Here is a 24223-nt window from a genome sequence, read left to right as displayed (position 1 = left end):
GACTTGAAAAGCGCCTTCTAGATGTCCTGGTGCGTAGAGCCAAAGAGCTCTAGCAGGGTCTGGTGCTTGGCCGGGTCGAACTCCCATAGATTGCAAGCTCGGTGTTGACATGGTAGAATCCGGTGAACCAGCATCACCTGGACTACATTGACGAGCTTGACGCTCTTGTCTTCCATGTCTTGGACGTGCGTCTGGAGCTCTAATAGCTCGTTAGACAAAGCCCGGTTCATGCCCTTCTTGTGCCAGGACGTAAGTCGTAGGGGGCACCGGATCTGAACTCTGGAACGGCAGTCCACTCCTTGCCACGCGACTCGGTGATGTAAAACCACTGCTGCTACCACTCCTTGACCGAATCATTGAAAGTCCCTATCGGCCATGTAACATTAGGCATCTTGCTCACCATGTCGCCTCCGCATTCGGCATGCTCGCCGCTCACTACCTTGGGCTTCACATTAAAAACCTTTAGCCATAAGCCGAAGTGCGGCGAGACACAGAGAAAGGCCTCGCACACGACTATGAATGTCGAGATGTTGAGGAAGGAATTTGGGGATAGATCATGGAAATCAATCCCGTAGTAATACATGATGCCGCGAATGAACGGATGAAGGGGAAACCCTAGCCCACGGACAAAATGAGGGAGGAATACCACCCTTTGGTGGGGTTCTGCAGTGGGGATGATCTGTCCCGCCGTCGGGAGACGATGGCCAATTCTCTTGGCCAGATACCCGCCCCCCCGAAGCTTTTTGATATCCTTCTCCCGGACGGTAGAGGCCATCCACTTGCCGCCTGCTCCAGATCCGGACATCTTCGGGAAGCCTTTTTGGGCGGAGAAGAAGAGCATTTGGGCACTAGGGCTCGAGCGGAAAGGAATGGATGAGCAGAGAAGGGCGTGGGCGAAAAGGGAAGTTCTCATCCCCTTATAAAGGCGGCAAAGATCCTGCGCCTCCCCACTTGCCCGCTAAAAACGCTTATTCCCCCAAGCGCCACTTTTGGTGGCGTGGTTGGGTTACCCACACTCGTATTGATGAGAATCCCGTGATAAGGGGACACGATCTTTGCTTCGACAAGACGTGTCAAGGAAACCGCCTCGCATTACGTGCAATAGCTAGTTGTGAAAAATGGTTCGAATAATGACCGGACCATGGCATGATGTCATAAAAAGTTGTCAGCAGATTAGATTTGTGGAATATTATACTCTCTGCGGTGGTATGTGGAAATTGTTTTGCAGAGCCGGACACGATTCTCGTGTTCAAAATCTTGTATGGAGTATTCGGGGAAGGAACCCGCCTTGCAATGCCGAAGACAATCTGCGCGCCAGACTCATTGTCATTGAAGCCTGGTTCAGGGGCTACTGAGGGAGTCCTGGATTAAGGGGTCCTCGGACAGCCAGACTATATACTTTGGCCGGACTGTTGGACTATGAAGATACAAGATTGAAGACTTCATTCCGTGTCTGGATGGGACTCTCCTTTGCGTGGAAGGCAAGCTTGGCAATTCGGATATGTAGATTTCCTTCTCTATAACCGACTCTGTATAACCCTAGCCCCCTCCGGTGTTTATATAAACCGGAGGGTTTAGTCTGTAGGACAACAACAATCATAATCATAGGCTAGCTTCTAGGGTTTAGCCTCTACGATCTCATGGTAGGTCAACTCTTGTAATACTCATATCATCAAGATCAATCAAGCAGGACGTAGGGTATTACCTCCATCGAGAGGGCCCGAACCTGGGTAAAACATCGTGTCCCTTGCCTCCTGTTACCATTAGCCTTAGATGCACAGTTCGGGACCCCCTACCCGAGATCCGTCGGTTTTGACACCGACAACGACCACCCTTGCGGCCCTCCTCTCCTTTCCACTAAGGCCCATGAAGGCCCACTACTTCCCGGGGGGTTCCGGTAACCTCCCCGTACTCCGGAAAATACCTGAATCACTCCGGCACCGTTCCGGTGTCCGAATATATCCTTCCAGTATATCGATCTTTATGTCTCGACCATTTTGAGACTCCTCGTCTTGTCCGTGATCTCATCGAGGACTCCGGAAAAACTTCGGTCATCAAATCACATAACTCATAATACAAATCATCATCGAACGTTAAGCGTGCAGACCCTACGGGTTCGAGAACTATGTAGACATGATCGAGGCACATATTTGATCAAGAACCAATAGCGGAACCTGGATGCTCATATTGGCTCCTACATATTTTACGAAGATTTTTATCGGTCAAACCGCATAACAATATACGTTGTTCCCTTTGTCATCAGTATGTTACTTGCCTCAGATTCGATCGTCGGTATCATCATACCTAGTTCAATCTCGTTACCGGCAAGTCTATTTACTTGTTCCATAATGCTTCATCCCACAACTAACATATTAATCACATTGCTTGCAAGACTTATAGTGATGAGCATTACTGAGAGGGCCCAGAGATACCTCTCCGATACACTGAGTGACAAATCCTAGTCTTGATCTATGCCAACCCAACAAACACCTTCGGAGACACCTATAGAGCATATTTATAATCACCGAGTTACGTTGTACGTTTGATAGCACACGAGGTGTTCCTCCAGTATTCGGGAGTTGCATAATCTCATAGTTTGAGGAACATGTATAAGCGGTAGCAATGAAACTGTAACAATCATAATGCCAAGCTAATGGATGGGTCTTGTCCATCACATCATTCTCCTAATGATGTGATCCCGTTCATAAAATGACAACACATGTCTATGGTTAGGAAACATAACCATCTTCGATTAACGAGCTAGTCAAGTAGAGGCATACTAGGGACACTATGTATTGTCTATGTATTCACACATGTACTAAGTTTCCGGTTAATACAGTTCTAGCATGAATAATAAACATTTATCATGATATAAGAAAATATAAATAACAACTTTATTATTGCCTCTAGGGCATATTTCCTTCAATAATATCAAGTTTCCTCTCTATGTGTTGAAATTTTTGAAGTTATGCTTGTTTTGCTTTCCAATGCTAGTTGATTCCTGTTCCCATAAGTTGTTTGCTCACAAAGTCCCTATGCATAGGAAGTGGGTTAGACTTAAATTTGCTAGCCATATTCTTCATGATGCTCCTACTATGCTTCAATTCTTATCTTTTATGTGAGCAACATTGAAATCATCATGCCTGGCTAGAAAGACATTAAAGAAAAGCGCTTGTTGGGAGACAACCCAATATTTACCCCTACTATTTTTGTGTGTCCACATGATTAAGCTACTGTATTAATCATGTTTTATTGCTTTTGTTCAATAAAGTGCCAAGTAAGATCTTTGGGACAACTTACGGTGATAGTTGTGTTGATCCTGCTGAAAATCAGAAACTTTTGCGCTCAGTAAATTAGTTTTGATTCACAGAACGTGATTTTGATCTGATTATTTTTTCTCTGGAATGGTACACAAATTTCTTAGGTTTTCCTAATTGGATGGGTTTTTGGAGTTACAGAAGTATTCGATAGTTACAGAGTACTACAGACTGTTCTATTTTTGACTGATTCTGTTTTCTATGTGTTGTTTGCTTATTTTGATGAATCTGTGAGTAGTATCGGAGGGTATGAACCATAGAGAAGTTGGAATATAATAGATGTAACACCAATATGAATTTAGAATGAGTTCACAACAGTACCTAAGTGGTGATTTATTTTCTTATACTAATGAAGCTTACGAGTTTTCCATTGAGTTTTGTGTTGTGAAGTTTTCAAGTTTTGGGTAAAGATTCGATGGACTATGGAATAAGGAGTGGCAAGAGCCTAAGCTTGGAGATGCCCAAGGTACCCCAAGGTAATGTTCAATGACAACCAAGAACCTAAGCTTGGGGATGCCCCGGAAGGCATCCCCTCTTTCATCTTCATTCTTCGGTAACTTTACTTGGAGCTATATTTTTATTCACCACATGATATGTGTTCTGCTTGGAGCGTCGTTTTTTTGCTGTTTGAATAATATCCCAAGATCTGAAGTTCTTAAATGTTAGAGAGTCATCACATAGTTGCACAATTATTCGACTACTCATTGATCTTCACTTATATCTTTTGGAGTAGTTTGTCGTTTGCTCTAGTGCTTCACTTATATCTTTTAGAGCACGACGGTGGTTTTATTTTGAAGAAATAGATGAACTCTCATGCTTCACTTATATTATTTTGAGAGTCTTAAACAGCATGGTGATTTTCTTAGGTTATGATTTTAGTCCTAATATGATGGTCATCCAAGAGGGATATAATAAAACTTTCATATAAAGTGCATTGAATACTATGAGAAGTTTGATTCTTTATGATTGTTTTGAGATATGAATATGGTGATATTAGAGTCATGCAGTAAGTGCATCTAGTGCCCCTTAGTTATTTTGGTGTATTGAAGACTTATAGGTTAAGGGACTAATGCGTTTGTGAGTATACACAGGTCTATAAGTCTATGAGGAGTTGTAAGTAAATAAAAGTGTGATGATCTTCATTATTAGAGCATTGTCCCATGTGAGGAAAGGATGATGGAGACTATGATTCCCCCATAAGTCGGGATGAGACTCCAGATGAAAAAATAAAAAGAAAAAGAAAAATTAAAAAAGGCCATAAAAAGAGATAAGGCCCAAATAAAAAATGAGAGAAAAAGAGAGAAGGGGCAATGTTACTATCCTTTTTCCACACTTGTGCTTCAAAGTAGCACCATGATCTTCATGATAGAGAGTTTATCACTTTCGTATACTAGTGGGAATTTTTCATTATAGAACTTGGCTTGTATATTCCAATGATGGGCTTCCTCAAAATGCCCTAGGTCTTCGTGAGCAAACGAGTTGGATGCACACCCACTTAGTTTCTTTTTGAGATTTCATACACTTATAGCTCTAGTGCATATGTTGCATGGAAATCCCTACTCACTCACATTGATATCTATTGATGCGCATCTCGATAGCCCATTGATATGCCTAGTTGATGTGAGACTGTCTTCCTCTTTTTGTCTTCTCCACAACCACCATTCTATTCCACTATAGTGTTATGCCAGTGACTCACGCTCATGTATTGCGTGAAAAGTTGAAAAAGTTTGAGAATAATAAAGTATGAAACAATTGCTTGGCTGAAACCGGGGTTGTGCATGATTAAAATATTTTGTGTGATGAGGATAGAGCATAGAAAGACTATATGATTTTGTACGGATAGCTTTCTTTGGCCATGTTATTTTGAGAAGACATACTTGCCTTGTTAGTATGCTTGAAGTATTATTATTTTTATGTCAATATTAAACTTTTATTTTGAATCTTACGGATCTGAATATTCTTGCCACAATAGAGAACATTACATTGATAGATATGTTAGGTAGCATTCCTCATAAAAAATTCTATTTTTATCATTTAACTACTCGAGGACGAGCAAGACTTAAGCTTGGGGATGCTTGATAGGTCTCCAACGTATCTATAATTTTTGATGTATTCATGCCATGTTTATAATATTTTTACATGATTTTGGTATGATTTGATTAGAACTAACCTGGACTAGCGCTGTTTTCAGCAGAACTACCGTGGTGTTGTTTTTGTGCAGAAATAAAAGTTCTCAGAATGCGCTGAAAATTAACAGAGAATAATTTGTGAAAATATAAAAATACTGGAACAAAAAGCTATTGCAGGGGAGTCCCGAGGCCACCACGAGGGTGGAGGGCGTGCCCCTGCCTCGTGGACTCCCTGTGGGGCCCCCTGACATGAAACCGACACCAACCCTCCTATAAATCTAGAAAACCCCAGAACAGAACCAAGATCGGGAGTTCCACCGCCACATGCCTCTGTAGCCACCAAAAACAAATTGGGACCCTGTTCCGACACCCTGCCGGAGGGGGGATCCATCACCGGTGGCCATCTTCATCATCCTGGCGCTCTCCATGACAAGGAGGGAGTAGTTCACCCTCGAGGCTGAGGGTATGTACTAGTAGCTATGTGTTTGATCTCTCTCTCTCTCTCTCTCTCTCATGTTCTTGATAGTGCATGATCTTGATGTACCGCGAGCTTTGCTACTATAGTTGGATCTTATGATGTTTCTCCCCCTCTACCTTCTTGTAATGGATTGAGTTTTCTCTTTGAAGTTATCTTATCGGATTGAGTCTTTAAGGATTTGAGAACACTTGTTATATGTCTTGCATGTGCTTATCTGTGGTGGCAATGGGATATTCACTTGATTCACTTGATGTATGTTTTGGTGATCAACTTGCGGGTTCTGTGACCTTGTGAACTTATGCATAGGGGTTGGCACACGTTTTCGTCTCGAGTCTCCGGTAGAAACTTCGGGGCACTCTATGAAATTCTTTGTGTTGGTTTGAATAGACGAATCTGAGATTGTGTGATGCATATTGTATAATCATACCCGTGGATACTTGTGGTGACATTGGAGTATTAAGTGACATTCTGGTTTTTGTAGATTTGTGTCTTAAGGTGTTATTTTACTACAAACTCTAGTATTTGTGACACTTATAGGAATATCCCAATGGATTGATCGGAAAGAATAACTTTGAGGTGGTTTCGTCCCCTACAACAATCTCTTCGTTTGTTCTCCTCTATTAGTGACTTTGGAGTGACTCTTTGTTGCATGTTGAGGGATTGTTATATGATCTAATTATGTTACCATTGTTGAGAGAATTTGCACTAGTGAAAGTATGGAACCCAGGCCTTGTTTCGAAGCATTGCAATACCGTTTTCGCTCACATTTGTTACTTGCTACCTTGCTGTTTTTATTTCAGATTACAAAAACCTATATCTACCATCCATTTTGCACTTGTATCACCATCTCTTCGCCGAACTACTAGACCTATACAATTTACCATTGTATTGGGTGCATTGGGGACACAAGAGACTCTTTGCTATTTGGTTGCAGGGTTGTTTGAAAGAGACCATCTTCATCCTATGCCTCCCACGGATTGATAAACCTTAGGTCATCCACTTGAGGGAAATTTGCTACTGTCCTACAAACCTGTGCACTTGGAGGCCCAACAACGTCTACAAGAAGGTTGTGTAGTAGACATCAAGCTCTTTTCCAGTGTCGTTGCCAGGGAGGTTAGTGCTTGAAGGTATATCTTTAGATCTTGCAATCGAATATTTTAGTTTCTTGTTTTATCACTAGTTTAGTCTATAAAAGAAAACTGCAAAAGAATGGAATTGAGGGTGCCTCATATGCTTCATCTTTTTAATGTCTTTCGTGAAAATAAGGATTCCGATAATTGTGCCAAAGTGTTAGAAGAAGAATGCAATAAAATGTTTGGCATACAATCTTTGAATGATGAGCATGATTGCAATGTTGCTAGTATGAATTCCTTGAATATCCATGATGCTAATGATATGGAAAGCCACAAGCTTGGGGATGCTATGTTTGATGAATATGATATGTTTAGTCCCCCAAGTTTTGATGAGAAAATCTATTTTAATGATATCATGCCTCCTATTTATGATGATTATAATGATGAAAGTGAATTTGGAGAGATCATGGCTATATTTAGTGATGAATCCACTATTTCAGAAGAGGCTCCAATTGATTATGAGAGCAAAGTTGCTATCTATGATGATTATTGTGATGACATGTATGCTATAAAGAATAATGATAACCATGAAACTTGTCATCTTGATTTAAATTTTCAACTGGATTATGCTCACATGATAGTTTTTTTGTTGAGTTTGCTCCCACAGCTATTCATGAGAAGAAAATTGCTTATGTGGAGAGTAATAAAAATTCTATGCTTATGCATCATGAAAAGAGTGCTTTATGTGTTAGTTATATTGTTGGATTCATTCATGATGCTATTGAAAATTATTATGAGGGAGGAATATATGCTTGTAGGAATTGCAATACTTGTTGGGGAACGTAGTAATTTAAAAAAATCATACGATCACACAATATCTATCTAGCAGATGCATAGCAACGAGACGGGAGAGTGTGTCCACGTACCCTCGTAGACCGAAAGCGGAAGCGTTTAGTAACACGGTTGATGTAGTTGAATGTCTTCACGATCCAGCCGATCCAAGTACCGAACGTACGACACCTCCGTGTCCAGCACACATTTAGCACGATGACGTCCCTCTTGCTCTTGATCCAGTTGAGGACGAGGGAGAGTTCCGTCAGCACGACAGTGTGGCGACGGTGATGATGAAGTTACCTGCGCAGGGCTTCGCTTAAGCACTACGACGATATGACTGAGGTGTTAAACTATGGAGGGGGGCACCGCACACGGCTAAGAGATTGTCTATTGTGTTTTGGAGTACCCCTGCTCCCGTATATAATGGAGGGAGGAGGAGGCCGACCTAGAGGGGCGCGCTAAATGGGAGTCCAATTAGGATTCCCAATCCTAGTTGGAGTCCCCTTCCTTTTTCCAAGAGGGGAGAGAGGGAAGGAGGAGGAGAAGGAGAAAGAAAGAGGGGGGCACCGCCCCCTCCCAAGTCCAATTCGTACTTCCCATGGGGGGGGGGGCGGCCACCCTTGCGGCCCTCCTCTCTCCTTTTCACTAAGGCTCACGAAGGCCCACTACTTCCCGAGGGTTCCGGTGTCCGAATATAACCTTCCAATATATCAATCTTTATGTCTCGACCATTTTGAGACTCCTCGTCATGTCCGTGATCTCATCCGGGACTCCGAACAAACTTCGTCATCAAACCACATAACTCATAATACAAATCGTCATCTAATGTTAAGCGTGCGAACCCTACGGGTATGAGAACTATGTAGACATGATCGAGACACATCTCCGATCAATAACCAATAGCGGAACCTTGATGCTCATATCGGGTCCTACATATTCTACGAAGATCTTTATCGGTCAAACCGCACAACAATATACGTTGTTCCCTTTGTCATCGGTATGTTACTTGCCCGAGATTCGATCGTCGGTATCATCATACCTAGTTCAATCTCGTTACCGGCATTGAGTCTGACTCAACTTCACACCTTGTAACACAGGCAAGAACCCTTTCTTTGACTGATCCATTTTGAACTTATTCAAAACTTTATCAAGGTATGTGCTTTGTGAAAGTCCAATTAAGCGTCTTGATCTATCTCTATAGATCTTGATGCCCAATATGTAAGCAGCTTCACCGAGGTCTTTCATTGAAAAATTCTTATTCAAGAATCCTTTTATGCTATCCAAAAATTATGTATTATTTCCAATCAATAATATGTCATCCACATATAATATTAGAAATGCTACAAAGCTCCCACTCACTTTCTTGTAAATACAGGCTTCTCCAAACATCTGTATAAAACCATATGCTTTGATCGCACTATCAAAGCGTATATTCCAACTCCGAGAGGCTTGCACCAGTCCATAAATGGATCGCTAGAGCTTGCACACTTTGTTAGCACCCTTTGGATCGACAAAACCTTCTAGTTGCATCATATACAACTTTTTTTTACGAAATCCATCAAGGAATGCATGTTTGACATCAATTTGCCAAATTTCATAATCATAAAAGGCGGCAATTGCTAACATGATTCGGACAGACATAAGCATCGCTATGGGTGAGAAGGTCTCATCGTAGTCAACTCCTTGAACTTGTCAAAAACCTTTTGCAACAAGTCGAGCTTTGTAGATAGTAACATTACCGTCAGCGTCGGTCTTCTTCTTGAAGATCCATTTATTTCCTATGGCTTGCCGATCATCGGGCAAGTCCACCAAAGTCCACACTTTGTTCTCATACATGGATCCCATCTCAGATTTCATGGCCTTAAGCCATTGTGTGGAATCTGGGCTCATCAACGCTTGCTCATAGTTCGTAGGTTCATCATGGTCTAGTAACATGACTTCCAGAACAGGATTACACTACCACTCTGGTGCGGACCGTGCTCTGGATGACTTACGAGGTTCGGTAGTAACTTGATCTGAAGTTTCATGGTCATCATCATTAGCTTCCTCACTAATTGGTGTAGGAATCACTTGAACTAATTTCTATGATGAACTACTTTCCAATTCGGGAGCAGGTACTATTACCTCATCAAGTTCTACTTTCCTCCCACTCACTTCTTTCGAGAGAAACTCCTTCTCTAGAAAGTATCCATTCTTAGCAACGGATATCTTGCCTTGAGTTGCAAAGAGCTTGTGAATATCCATGCTTATGTGGTGTTCCAGGTGGCGTGAGTTGGGAAACTATTCCACATTGTTTCAAATAAATACCAAACTCGTAACTCAAATATTCTCCTCCACGATCAGATAGTAGAAACTTTATTTTCTTGTTACGATGATTTTCTACTCCACTCTGAAATTCTTTGAACTTTTCAAATGTTTCAGACTTATGTTTCATTAAGTAGATATACCCATATCTGCTCAAATCATTTGTGAAGGTCAGAAAATAATGATACCCGCCATGAGCCTCAACACTCATTGGTCTGCATACATCTGTATGTATTATTTCGAATAAGTCAGTAGCTCGTTCCATTGTTCCGGAGAATGAAGTTTTAGTCATCTTGCCCATGAGGCATGGTTCGCAAGCACCAAGTGATTCATAATCAAGTGATTCCAAAAGCCCATCAACATGGAGTTTCTTCATGCGCTTTACACCAATATGACCTAAACAGTAGTGCCATAAATAAGTTATACTATCATTATCAATTTTGCATCTTTTGGCTTCAATATTATGAACATGTGTATCACCACGATCGAGATTCGACAAAAATAGACCACTCAACAAGGGTGCATGACCATAAAATATATTACTCATATAAATAAAACAACCATTCTTCTCTGATTTAAATGAATAACCATCTCACATCAAACAAGATCCAGATATAATGTTCATGCTCAACGCTGGCCATATAACAATTATTCAGGTCTAAAACTAATCCCGAAGGTAGGTGTAGAGGTAGCGTGCCGACGGCGATCACATCGACCTTGGAACCATTTCTGATGCGCATCATCACCTCGTCCTTAGCCAATCTTCATTTAATTCGTAGCCCCTGTTTTGAGTTGCAAATATGAGCAACATAACTAGTATCAAATACCCAGGCGCTACTACGAGCATTAGTAAGGCACACATCAATAACATGTATATCTAATATACCTTTCACTTTGCCATCCTTCTTATCCACCAAATACTTGGGGCAGTTCCGTTTCAAGTGACCAGTCCCTTTGCAGTAGAAGCACTTAGTTTTAGGCTTAGGTCCAGACTTGGGCTTCTTCCTGAGAGTAGCAACTTGCTTTCTATTCTTCTTGAAGTTCCACTTCTTCCCCTTGCCCTTTTTCTTGAATCTAGTGGTCTTGTTAACCATCAACACTTGATGCTCCTTCTTGATTTCTACCTCCGCAGCCTTTAGCATTGCAAAGAGCTCGGGAATCGTTTTCGTCATCCCTTGCATATTATAGTTCATCACGAAGCCTTTATAGCTTGGTGGCAGTGATTGAAGAACTTTGTCAATGACACTATCATCAGGAAGATTAACTCCCAGCTGAGTCAAGTGGTTATGGTACCCAGACATTCTGAGTATGTGTTCACTGACAGAACTATTCTCCTCCATCTTGCAGCTATAGAACTTGTTGGAGACTTCATATCTCTCAACTCAGGCATTTGCTTGAAATATTAACTTCAACTCTTGGAACATCGCATATGCTCCATGACGTTCAAAACATCTTTGAAGTCCCAATTCTAAGCCGTAAAGCATGGCACACTGAACTGTCAAGTAGTCATCAGCTTTGCTCTGCCAGACGTTCATAACATCCGCAATTGCTCCTGCAGCAGGCCTTGCACCTAGCGGTGCTTCCAGTACGTAATTCTTCTATGCAGCAATCAGGATAATCCTCAAGTTACGGACCCAGTCCGTGTAATTGCTACCATCATCTTTCAACTTAGCTTTCTCTAGGAACGCATTAAAATTCAAGGGAACGGTAGCACGGGCCATTGATCTACAACAACATAGACATGCAAAAAGTATCAGGACTAAGTTCATGATAAATGCAAGTCAAAAAAAAGTTCATGATAAATTAAAGTTCAATTAATCATATTACTTAAGAACTCCCACTAAGATAGACATCCCTCTAGTTATCTAAATGATCACGTGACACAAATCAACTAAACCATGTCCGATCATCACGTGAGATGGACTAGTTTTCAATGGTGAACATCACTATGTTGATCATATCTACTATATGATTCACATTCGACCTTTCGGTCTTAGTGTTCCAAGGCCATATCTGCATATGCTAGGCTCGTCAAGTTTAACCTGAGTATTCTACACGTGCAAAACTGGCTTGCACCCGTTGTATGTGAATGTAGAGCTTATCACACCCGATCATCATGTGGTGTCTCGGCACGACGAACTGTAGCAATGGTGCATACTCAGGGAGAACACTTATACCTTGAAATCTAGTAAGGGATCATCTTGTAATGCTACCGCCATACTAAGCAAAATAAGATGCATAAAAGATAAACATCACATGCAATCAAAATATGTGTCATGATATGGTCATCATCATCTTGTTCTCATCATCTCCATCACCTAAGCATCGTCATGATCTCCATCATCAATGGCTTAACACCTTGATCTCCATCGTAGCATCATTGTCGTCTCGCCAAATATTGCTACTACGACTATCGCTACCGCTTAGTGACAAAGTAAAGCAATTACATGGTGATAGCATTTCATACAATAAAGCGACAACCATATGGCTCCTGCCAGTTGCTGATAACTCTGTTACAAAACATGATCATCTCATACAACAATTTATATCACATCATGTCTTGACCATATCATATCACAGCAAGCCCTGCAAAAACAAGTTAGACGTCATCTACTTTGTTGTTGCAAATTTTACGTGGCTGCTACGGGCTTCTAGCAAGAACCGTTCTTACCTACGCATCAAAACCACACTGATTTTTCATCAAGTGTGTTGTTTTAACCTTCGACAAGGACCAGCCGTAGTCAGACTCAATTCAACTGAAGTTGGAGAAACAGACACCCGCCAGCCACCTATGTGCAAAGCACGTCGATAGAACCAGTCTCATGAACGCTATCATGTAGTGTCGGTCTGGGCCGCTTCATCCAACAATACGGCCGACTCAAAGTATGACTATTATCGCCCACAACTCTTTGTGTTCTACTCGTGCATATATCATCTACGCATAGACCTGGCTCGGATGCCACTATTGGGGAACGTAGTAATTCAAAAAAAATCCTACGATCACACAAGTTCTATCTAGGAGATGCATAGCAACGAGACAGGAGAGTGTGTCCACGTACCCTTGTAGCCGAAAGTGGAAGCATTTAGTAACGCGGTTGATGTAGTCGAACATCTTTATGATCCAATAGATCCAAGTATCGAACGTACGACACCTTCGTGTTCAGCACACGTTCAGCACGATGATGTCCCTCGTGCTCTTGATCCAGTTGAGGACGAGGGAGAGTTCCGTCAGCATGATGGTGTGGCAATGGTGATGATGAAGTTACCAGTGCAGGGCTTCGCCTAAGCACTACGATGATATGACCGAGGTGTTAAACTGTGGAGGGGGAACCACACACGGCTAAGAGATTGTTTATTGTGCTTTGGGGGTGCCCCCTACCCCCGTATATAAAGGAGGAAGGGAGGAGGCGGCCGGCCTAGAGGGGCACGCCAAATGGGGAGTCCAACTAGGATTCCCAATCCTAGTTGGAGTCCCCCCTTTTTCCAAGAGGGGGAGAGAGGGAAGGAGGGGGAGAGGGAGAAGGAAAGAGGAGGGCACCACCCCCTCCCTAGTCCAATTCGGACTTGCCGGGGGGGGGGGGGCGACTGAGGCAGTCCTGGATTAAGGGGTCCTCGGACAGCCGGACTATATACTTTGGCCGGACTGTTGGACAATGAAGATACAAGATTGAAGACTTCGTTCCGTGTCCGGATGGGACTCTCCTTTGCGTGGAAGGCAAGCTTGGCAATTCGGATATGTAGATTTCCTTCTCTGTAACCGACTCTATGTAACCCTAGCCCCCTCCGTGTCTATATAAACCAGAGGGTTTAGTCCGTAGGACAACAACAATCATAATCATAGGCTAGCTTCTAGGGTTTATCCTCTATGTTCTCGTGGTAGATAAACTCTTGTAATACTCATATCATCAAGATCAATCAAGCAGGAAGTAGGGTATTACCTCCATCGAGAGGGCCCGAACCTGGGTAAAACATCGTGTCCCCTACCTCTTGTTACCATTAGCCTTAGACGCACAGTTCGGGACCCCCTACCCAAGATCCGCCGGTTTTGACACCGACATTGGTGCTTTCATTGAGAGTTCCACTGTGCCGTCGCGATAAGGCTTGATGGCTCCTTCAATCATCTTTAGCGACGCGGTCTAGGGGGAGGTTTTCCTCCCTAGACAGTTCTTCGTATTCGGCGGCTTCATACCGCGGGCCAACTCGCTTGGCCATCTGGAGCAGATCGATAGTTACGCCCCCGGCCATCAGGTCAGGTTTGGAAGCTTAAACTATACTGCTGACATCCACGGAGACTTGATCTTCGACGGATTCGAGCCCATGCCAGGTGCGCCGAACGGTCACGACAGGTATGACTTTGATCTGCCGTCGGACAATATTCAGGTGAGCGCGCGTGTGATGGCGCCGGGAATCAATCCGGAGTAGGTCGTGCCTTCCGAGGGCGGGTGGATGGACCCCTCCACGGAGGCCGCACACTCATCGGCGCCGGAGCCGAACACTGATCCCACATCCTATGAGAGTGGTGTCATCGGACCCTCGGACTCGTCTCCGGCTATAGGATCTGAACCGCATGCGTCCATGCCTATCGAATCTGATTGGGCACCGGTCATGGAGTTCACCGCCGCGGATATTTTTCAGCACTCGCCCTTGGGTGATGTGCTAAACTCATTAAGGTCTCTTTCCTTATCGGGAGATTCTTGGCCGAACTATGTCCGGCTCGAGTGGGAAGCGGACAACGAAGAAATTCGTTCCCCACCCACCACCCACTTTATAGCCACTATCGATGACTTAACCGACGTGCCTGACTTCGACTCCAAAGACATCGACGGTATGGATGACGATGCAGGAGAAGAACAGGAACCACCGCCTATAGGGTGCTGGACAACCACCTCATCATCTGATATTTATATGGTGGACACCCCTAAAGAAAGCAATGGCGATGAGGCAACGGAAGATAACCCCTTGGAGAAGCAATCTAGACACCGGCGTCATCGGCGCCGCTCCAAGCCCCGCCATAGCAAAAATAGTGATACCGTCACAAGAGATAACAATCCGGATGGTGCCGAAGACGAAGACAATCCTGCCCAGCAAGGCTTCGAGCAGGCCGAGCAAGAGGATGGGCAAGCTAGCCCTAAAGAACAGGCAACTGATGGAGAATCAGAGGACGATAATTACATGCCTCTCTTCGAAGATGAAGTAAGCCTTGGCGATGAAGAATTCATCGTGCCTGAGGATCCCGTCGAGTAGGAGCGCTTCAAACGCCGGCTTATAGCCACTTCAAAAAGCCTGAAGAAAAAGCAGCAACAGCTTCAAGCTGATCAAGATCTGCTAACTGACAGATGGACCGAGGTCCTGGCTGCCGAGGAATACTGACTCGAGCGCCCTAGCAAAAGCTACCCAAAGCACAGGCTGCTACCTCAACTCAAGGAGGAGGATTTAAAGCCCATGCTACCAGTGCATGATGCGGCTGACCGGCCACCCCGTGGCCGCGACAAAGCAGCGTACCAGCCCGAAGTCCAGACCGCACCCCGACGCCAAACAAGCAAAAACACGAAGGCCCGGGGCTCCACGCATGACTTGTGAGACAAATTGAAAAGCAAAGCAGGACAGTCAAGATCGATCTATGGATCATGGGGCACGCCCCAACATGTGACAATGACCATCACGATAGATATACCAACAAATCCGACCGGACCAAATACAATGTAACTCGGCACAGAGGCACCGCACACCCCCAATGCTTCTCTGATGAAGTAATGGATCATGAATTCCCAGAAGGGTTTAAACCCGTGAACATTGAATCATATGATGGTACTACAGACCCCACGGTATGGATAGAGGATTTCTTCCTCCACATTCACATGGCCCGCGGAGATGATCTACACGCCATCAAGTACCTCCCACTAAAACTCAAAGGGCCCGCTCGGCATTGGCTGAATAGCTTGCCGGCAAACCCCATAGGGAGCTGGGAGAACCTGGCAGACACATTCCTGGACAACTTCCAGGGCACTTATGTGCGACCACCGGATGCTGATGATCTAAGTCACATAACCCAATAGTCCGGAGAGTCGGCCAGAAAATTTTGGACTCGGTTCCTAACTAAAAAGAACTAGATTGTCGACTGTCCGGATGCCGAAGCCTTAGCGGCCTTTAAGCATAACATCCGTGACGAGTGGCTTGCCCGACATCTCGGCCAAGAAAAGCCAAAGTCCATGGCAGCCCTGACGACACTTATGACCCGCTTTTGTGCGGCGAGGATAGCTGGTTGGATCATAGCAACAACACATCAAGTAATCCTGGCACATCAAAAGCCAGGGATAGCAATGAGAAGCCATGATGCAACAAAAACAAGCATCACAAAAACGGTGATAGCACCAAAGACACAGTAGTCAATGCCGAATTCAGTGGCTCCAAATCAGGTTAGCGGAAAAAGCAATTAAACAAAAACAATTCGGGCCCGTCCGGTTTGGACCGCATACTCGACCGACCATGCCAAATCCATGGCACCCCAGGAACACCAGCCAATCATACCAATAGAGAATGCTGGGTCTTCAGACAAGCTGGCAGGCCGGGTACCAAAAACAAGGGGAAGGGTCTCAAAGCGACAATGATGACGAGGAGCCCCGATCACCGAATACAGGAGGACAGAAGAAATTCCCTCCCCAAGTGAAAATGGCGAATATGATATGCGCAAGCCACATCCCCAAGCGGAAACATGCACTAAGGGAAGTCTATACAATCGACCCAAAGTTTAACCCATGGTCCTCTTACCCGATCACTTTTGATCGCAGGGACCATCCTACCAGTATCCGTCATGGCGGTTCGGCCGCACTGGTCCTAGACCCCATCATCGACGGATGCCACCTCACACGAGTACTTATGGACGGAGGTAGCAGCCTGAACTTGTTATACCAGGATACAGTGCGCAAAATGGGCATCAACCCCTCAAGGATCAAGCCCGCAAAAACCACCTTCAAAGGTGTCATACCAGGTGTAGAGGCCTATTGCACGGGCTCAACCACACTGGAAGTGGTCTTCGGATCACCAAATAATTACCGTACCGAAGAGTTAGTCTTCGACATTGTCCCCTTTCGCAGTGATCATCAGGCACTGCTCGGACGAACCACGTTCACGCGATTCAATGCGGTGCCACATTATGCCTACCGTAAACTCAAGATGCCCGGTCTGCGTGGTGTCATCACGGTTGATGGCAGGGCCGAGCTTCTCCTCACTGCCAAAGAGTCTACCGCTGCTTTAACAATAGAAGCAAATAATGGCACCTTCCAATCAAACCTCGAGTCGACGGCCAAGCTCCCAGACACCGCCAAAGGAGTCCGAACTATTGCGCGGCAGGATAGCCCAGCTCGCCCGGAGCTTAATTAAAAACACTCCGGAAAAAGATAATACAAGCCACATACTCTGGCTCAACCGCTCTGTGGCACAAAACCATTTATTGTGTTATCTTTACAGGTTCACCTTTACGTAGGCTATGATGGTTGGCATGTGAACAGTTCGAGCGCGTCAGAGAATCTCTAGATATTCCCCTATAATCATCCGACTACACCCCGGATCCGAACACAACTTCCTCACGCCCGGTATCAGCAGGTTTCGCAATCATATTTCTTTTTATCACATCATCTGTACTCATACGCATTGATGTATCGTTCAAATACAACATGTGGATTTATGTGATGCTTGTATACTGCTATTTCTTATCTGAAAATCTTTTTGTTAAAAGACGGTTGCTTATCACGATATGCCTTAATATGCCAGGGGCTTCATCATGCCCATACTACGGCAAAAAAACCTGAACACCTTCATGGCAGTTCGGCACCTCGAACTTATAACATTATATGCATCGGCTCCGAATCATGTCTTGGGTCAATAGTTGGGTTTTCCCAGCTCCTATGTTCTGGTACCTTACGTTCTGCTATATCAGCTAAGGTAGCACTGGGAGAACTGCAGCGATTGTGTCCCGGTTCTTCCAGACGAGCACCTCAGTAGGGAAAGCCGAAAACTGACTGTCATGATGTAGCGAGAGCTGGTCAACTATTCGAGAGGTTCTCAAATCTTTAAGGATTTCTTCCACATAATGCCATAACCAATGCAGCATGCGAATGATCGGCTTTTTCTGATCAGGCACTTATAGAGCCCCTCGTGCGGTCTTTTGAACACCAGGGGCTGCGCCTACCTTCCTCGTAATATCTCCTATGGCTAAGTGAGAGCGATAAAGCCCTATAGTCCGATTGCCTGGTTCGCTGTGCTGAACACCTCCTTTAGGGACCCAAAACTGGGGTAAAGAGTGCTCAGGTTTATCCCGAACACCCCCGTACTCACTACATGGGGGCGGAAGCCAACGGCTAGCCGACTCTCAGGATTAATATATAAAACGACCGCACAGGAGGAAAACCTTTCAAACAACAAGCAATAGATGATAAGAATGCTCTTGTTCAAATATTACAAAGGACGAACATGACCTTATTCATGGAAATATAACGTCCTTGGTGCATTGCTCCGCCGCAAGGCGGGCTCCTTTCAAGACACCTTCATAATACAGTTCGGGCTTGCGGTGCTCCTTCCCCTCCGGCGGTCCCTCAGTCATCAGCTTTTCTACATCCGTCTTCCCCCAATGCACCTTGGCGCGGGCAAAAGCCATTCGCGCACCTTCTATGCAGACCTACCGCTTGATGACTTCGAGTCGAGGGCAGGCACTCACAAGCTGCTTCACGAGCCCGAAGTAGCTGCTTGGAATGGGCTCAGCAGGCCACAACGGATAATTAAATCCTTCATGGTTAACTCAGCCGCCTTATGCAGTTCGACCAGCTGCTTCAGCTGATCGGAGAAAGGCACTGGATAATTCGGCGCCAGATACTGCATCCAGAAGAGCTTATCCGCAGTATTCCCCCCTTCGGCTTGGTAGAATTGGGCGGCATCAGATATGCTGCACGGCAGCTCCGCAAATACCCCTGTATACATCAAAACTCAAGTTATCAAACTTGATTTTCTCATCTCAAATACTCGCTTTGTATAGAAAAAGCCTTACCGGCCGCAATCTTCCTCGCTTCCTGAATTTCTTTCAGGGCACCCTGGGCTTCCCCCTGGGCATCACTGGCGGCTTGGCAAGACTGAGAGAGTTCAGATTCTTTCCCTGATAAACTCTGCTCCAAGGACTCACATTTTTTCATGGCCTCCTGAGGCTCTCGCTCAGCTTCAATAACTTTGTCCTCATGTTTCTCACGAAGAGCCTGCTCTGCGGCTGCCTTCTTCTCGGCTTCGTCCACAGCCTTCTTCAGGGCCTCAATTTCGGCCGCCGCCCCTAGAGCACATTATCAAAATATTTTCATCATGCACACTCATTCTTTCATGCTAAATAAACAAGGTTTCTGAATACCTTGGATATCCTCTAGCTGTTTCTTCACTTGGCCAAGTTCTCCTTCGGCCCGCTCCAGAGTATGCCTCAGTCTGGATACTTCCGCAGCATGAGAGGCGGCAGCCGCTATACACACATGCTTATAAAAAAAGTGATAGATGTCATTAAGCAAGTCTCCCGCGAACATATATTTGATCCTCTGTCCAGTGCATTCTTTCACCAAACAGTGTATCAGGGGCTGCTATCTATACCATGACACTCTTCCAAACTTCATAAAACATACCTCAAAGCCTCTTATGAGACTGATGCAGGATTCATTCAGTCCACTCTTGGTGGACTGAATCTTCTCAATCACCGCACCCATAAGGGCACGGTGTTCGTCAATGATGGAGGCACCCTTCAGCACCGCCAATAAAGTATCCGGCACCCCTGGTTGGACAGATGTGGCCGGTGGAGCAGACATACCTTCTCCAGCTGGCGGAGGCCACCTGTCTGACTCTGGGACCTTATGGGACTCTAGAATCGTGTCCGGCTTGGGGCCGGATTCAATACGACCCCCGCCGTCGACGTCCACAAGAGCTTTCTCTCCCGCGTGTCCGGCCTCTGAAGTCTGGCCTCCCGGCGCCATCTTAGCAATCTTTTCCCCCTCCCATGGCCTGGGTCCTTCTGGGATGAAGCCTCGACTTCATTCTTATGTTTGGGGGAGGGGGCTTTCGGGGGTGTCTCGCTCTCCATTGCATCCGAACCTAGCAAATCCTCTGACGAGGATTGTTCGGTGCGGGCCCTCGCCGGACTGAAAAAAGTATGGCTCAGATTAAAATAATCACGCCGTGGCAATTCTGGGCACATGAGTGTGTTCGGATTTTATACTCATGAGTTCACCAGGGGCTCGGCCCTGGGATCCCACTCCGGGCTGCTATCGGCGGCGGCGGTGGACTCCCCTTGAAGAGGAGTTTTCCCCCTCTTAGGCGAATCGGCCTCCAAGGATGTGGAGGCCGTCCTTTTCTTCTTCCCCCCTGCGGGGGATTCATCTTCCTCCTCCTCCCCGTCCTCTTCGGAGGAAGAATGGGCATTGGAGTATTCAGATTTGGTGTCCGAGGCTCCACGACGATGGAGGCCGCCCCTGGTTTTCTTGGCCTCCTTTTCGGCCTTCTTCTTCGGTGCCTTATATGGCGCCGGGACCAACATCTTCATCAGAAGTGGGCCGGCCGGTTCTTCTGGCAGAGGGGCCGGACAGTAGATCTGCCCCGCCTTCTTCGCCCAGCCCTAGGAAAATGATGGGAAATACGTTAAGTATTTTTCTGAGGATGTACGCATAAAACACATAAATTGTTAAACATTCAGTTGCTTACCGAACTTGCAGGGCGGGACAGTTGGTACCCACGGTCCTCGGTGGTGTCCGGCATGGTTTGCCGGACTTGAAAAGTGCCTTCTAGATGTCCTGGTGCGTAGAGCCAAAGAGCTCTAGCAGGGTCTGGTGCTTGGCCGGGTCGAACTCCCATAGATTGCAAGCTCGGTGTTGACATGGTAGAATCCGGTGAACCAGCATCACCTGGACTACATTGACGAGCTTGACGCTCTTGTCTTCCATGTCTTGGATGCGCGTCTGGAGCTCTAATAGCTCGTCAGACAAAGCCCGATTCAGGCCCTTCTTGTGCCAGGACGTAAGTCGTAAGGGGCACCGGATCTGAACTCTGGAACGGCAATCCACTCCTTGCCACGCGACTCAGTGATGTAAAACCACTGCTGCCGCCACTCCTTGACGGAATCATCGAAAGTCCCTGTCGGCCATGTAACATTGGGCATCTTGCTCACCATGGCGCCTCTGCATTCGGCATGCTCGCTGCTCACTACCTTGGGCTTCACATTAAAAACCTTTAGCCAGAAGCCGAAGTGCGGCGAGATGCGGAGAAAGGCCTCGCACACGACTATGAATGTCGAGATGTTGAGGAAGGAATTTGGGGATAGATCATGGAAATCAATCCCGTAGTAATACATGATGCCGCGAATGAACGGATGAAGGGGAAACCCTAGCCCGCGGACAAAATGAGGGAGGAATACCACCCTCTGGTGGGGTTCTGCAGTGGGGATGATCTGTCCCGCCGTCGGGAGACGGTGGCCAATTCTCTTGGCCAGATACCCGCCCCCCCGAAGCTTTTTGATATCCTTCTCCTGGACGGTAGAGGCCATCCACTTGCCGCCTGCTCCAGATCCGGACATCTTCGGGAAGCCTTTTTGGGCGGAGAAGAAGAGCATTTGGGCACTAGGGCTCGAGCGGAAAGGAATGGATGAGTAGAGAAGGGCATGGGTGAAAAGGGAAGTTCTCATCCCCTTATAAAGGCGGCAAAGATCCTGCGCCTCCCCACTTGCCCGCTAAAAACGCTTATTCCCCCAAGCGCCACGTTTGGTGGCATGGTTGGGTTACCCACACCCGTATTGATGAGAATCCCGTGATAAGGGGACACGATCTCTGCTTCGACAAGACGTGTCAAGGAAACCGCCTCGCATTACATGCAATAGCTGGTTGTGAAAAATGGTTCGAATAATGAGCGGACCATGGCATGATGTCATAAAAAGTTGTCAGCAGATTAGATTTGTGGAATATTGTACTCTCTGCGGTGGTATGTGGAATTTGTTTTGCAGAGCCGGACACGATTCTCGGGTTCAAAATCTTGTATGGAGTATTCGGGAAGGAACCCGCCTTGCAATGCCGAAGACAATCTGCGTGCCAGACTCATTGTCATTGAAGCCTGGTTCAGGGGCTACTAAGGGAGTCCTAGATTAAGGGGTCCTCGGACAACCGGACTATATACTTTGGCTGGACTGTTGGACTATGAAGACACAAGATTGAAGACTTCGTTCCGTGTCCGGATGGGACTCTCCTTTGCGTGGAAGGCAAGCTTGGCAATTCGGATATGTAGATTTCCTTCTCTATAACCGACTCTGTGTAACCCTAGCCCCCTCCGGTGTTTATATAAACCAGAGGGTTTAGTATGTAGGACAACAACAATCATAATCATAGGCTAGCTTCTAGGGTTTAGCCTCTACGATCTCGTGGTAGATCAACTCTTGTAATACTCATATCATCAAGATCAATGAAACAGGACGTAGGGTATTACCTCCATCTAGAGGGCCCGAACCTGGGTAAAACATCGTGTCCCTTGCCTCCTGTTACCATTAGCCTTAGATGCACAGTTCGGGACCCCCTACCCGAGATCCGTCGGTTTTGACACCGACAACGACCACCCTTACGACCCTCCTCTCCTTTCCACTAAGGCCCATGAAGGCCCACTACTTCCCGGGGGGTTCCGGTAACCTCCCCGTACTCCGGAAAATACCTGAATCACTCCGGCACTGTTCCGGTGTCCGAATATATATCCTTCCAATATATGTCTCGACCATTTTGAGACTCCTCGTCTTGTCCGTGATCTCATCGAGGACTCCGAAAAAACTTTGGTCATCAAATCACATAACTCATAATACAAATCGTCATTGAACGTTAAGCATGCAGACCCTACGGGTTCGAGAACTATGTAGACATGATCGAGGCACATATCTGATCAAGAACCAATAGCGGAACCTGGATGCTCATATTGGCTCCTACATATTTTACGAAGATTTTTATCTGTTAAACCGCATAACAATATACGTTGTTCCCTTTGTCATCGGTATGTTACTTGCCTGAGATTCGATCGTCGGTATCATCATACCTAGTTCAATCTCGTTACTGGCAAGTCTCTTTACTCGTTCCATAATGCTTCATCCCACAACTAACTCATTAGTCACATTGCTTGCAAGACTTATAGTGATGAGCATTACCGAGAGGGCCCAGAGATACCTCTCCGATACACTGAGTGACAAATCCTAGTCTTGATCTATGCCAACCCAACAAACACCTTCGGATACACCTGTAGAGCATATTTATAATCACCCAGTTACGTTGTGACGTTTGATAGCACACGAGGTGTTCCTCCGGCATTCGGGAGTTGCATAATCTCATAGTTTGAGGAACATGTATAAGCGGTAGCAATGAAACTGTAATGATCATAATGCCAAGCTAATGGATGGGTCTTGTCCATCACATCATTCTCCTAATGATGTGATCCCGTTCATAAAATGACAACACATGTCTATGGTTAGGAAACATAACCATCTTCGATTAACGAGCTAGTCAAGTAGAGGCATACTAGGGACACTATGTATTGTCTATGTATTCACACATGTACTAAGTTTCCGGTTAATACAGTTCTAGCATGAATAATAAATATTTATCATGATATAAGAAAATATAAATAACAACTTTATTATTGCCTCTAGGGCATATTTCCTTCAATAATATCAAGTTTCCTCTCTATGTGTTGAAAATTTTGAAGTTATGCTTGTTTTGCTTTCCAATGCTAGTTGATTCCTGTTCCCATAAGTTGTTTGCTCACAAAATCCCTATGCATAGGAAGTGGGTTAGACTTAAATTTGCTAGCCATATTCTTCATGATGCTCCTACTATGCTTCAATTCTTATCTTTTATGTGAGCAACATTGGAATCATCATGCCTGGCTAGAAAGACATTAAAGAAAAGCACTTGTTGGGAGACAACCCAATATTTACCCCCACTATTTTTGTGTGTCCACATGATTAAGCTACTGTATTAATCATGTTTTATTGCTTTTGTTCAATAAAGTGCCAAGTAAGATCTTTGGGACAACTTACGGTGATAGTTGTGT

This window comes from Triticum dicoccoides, chromosome 2B, assembly GCF_002162155.2.
Source record: "Triticum dicoccoides isolate Atlit2015 ecotype Zavitan chromosome 2B, WEW_v2.0, whole genome shotgun sequence".
NCBI classification, from domain to species: Eukaryota; Viridiplantae; Streptophyta; class Magnoliopsida; order Poales; family Poaceae; genus Triticum; species Triticum dicoccoides.
Note: the sequence above shows the minus strand (reverse complement) of the source record.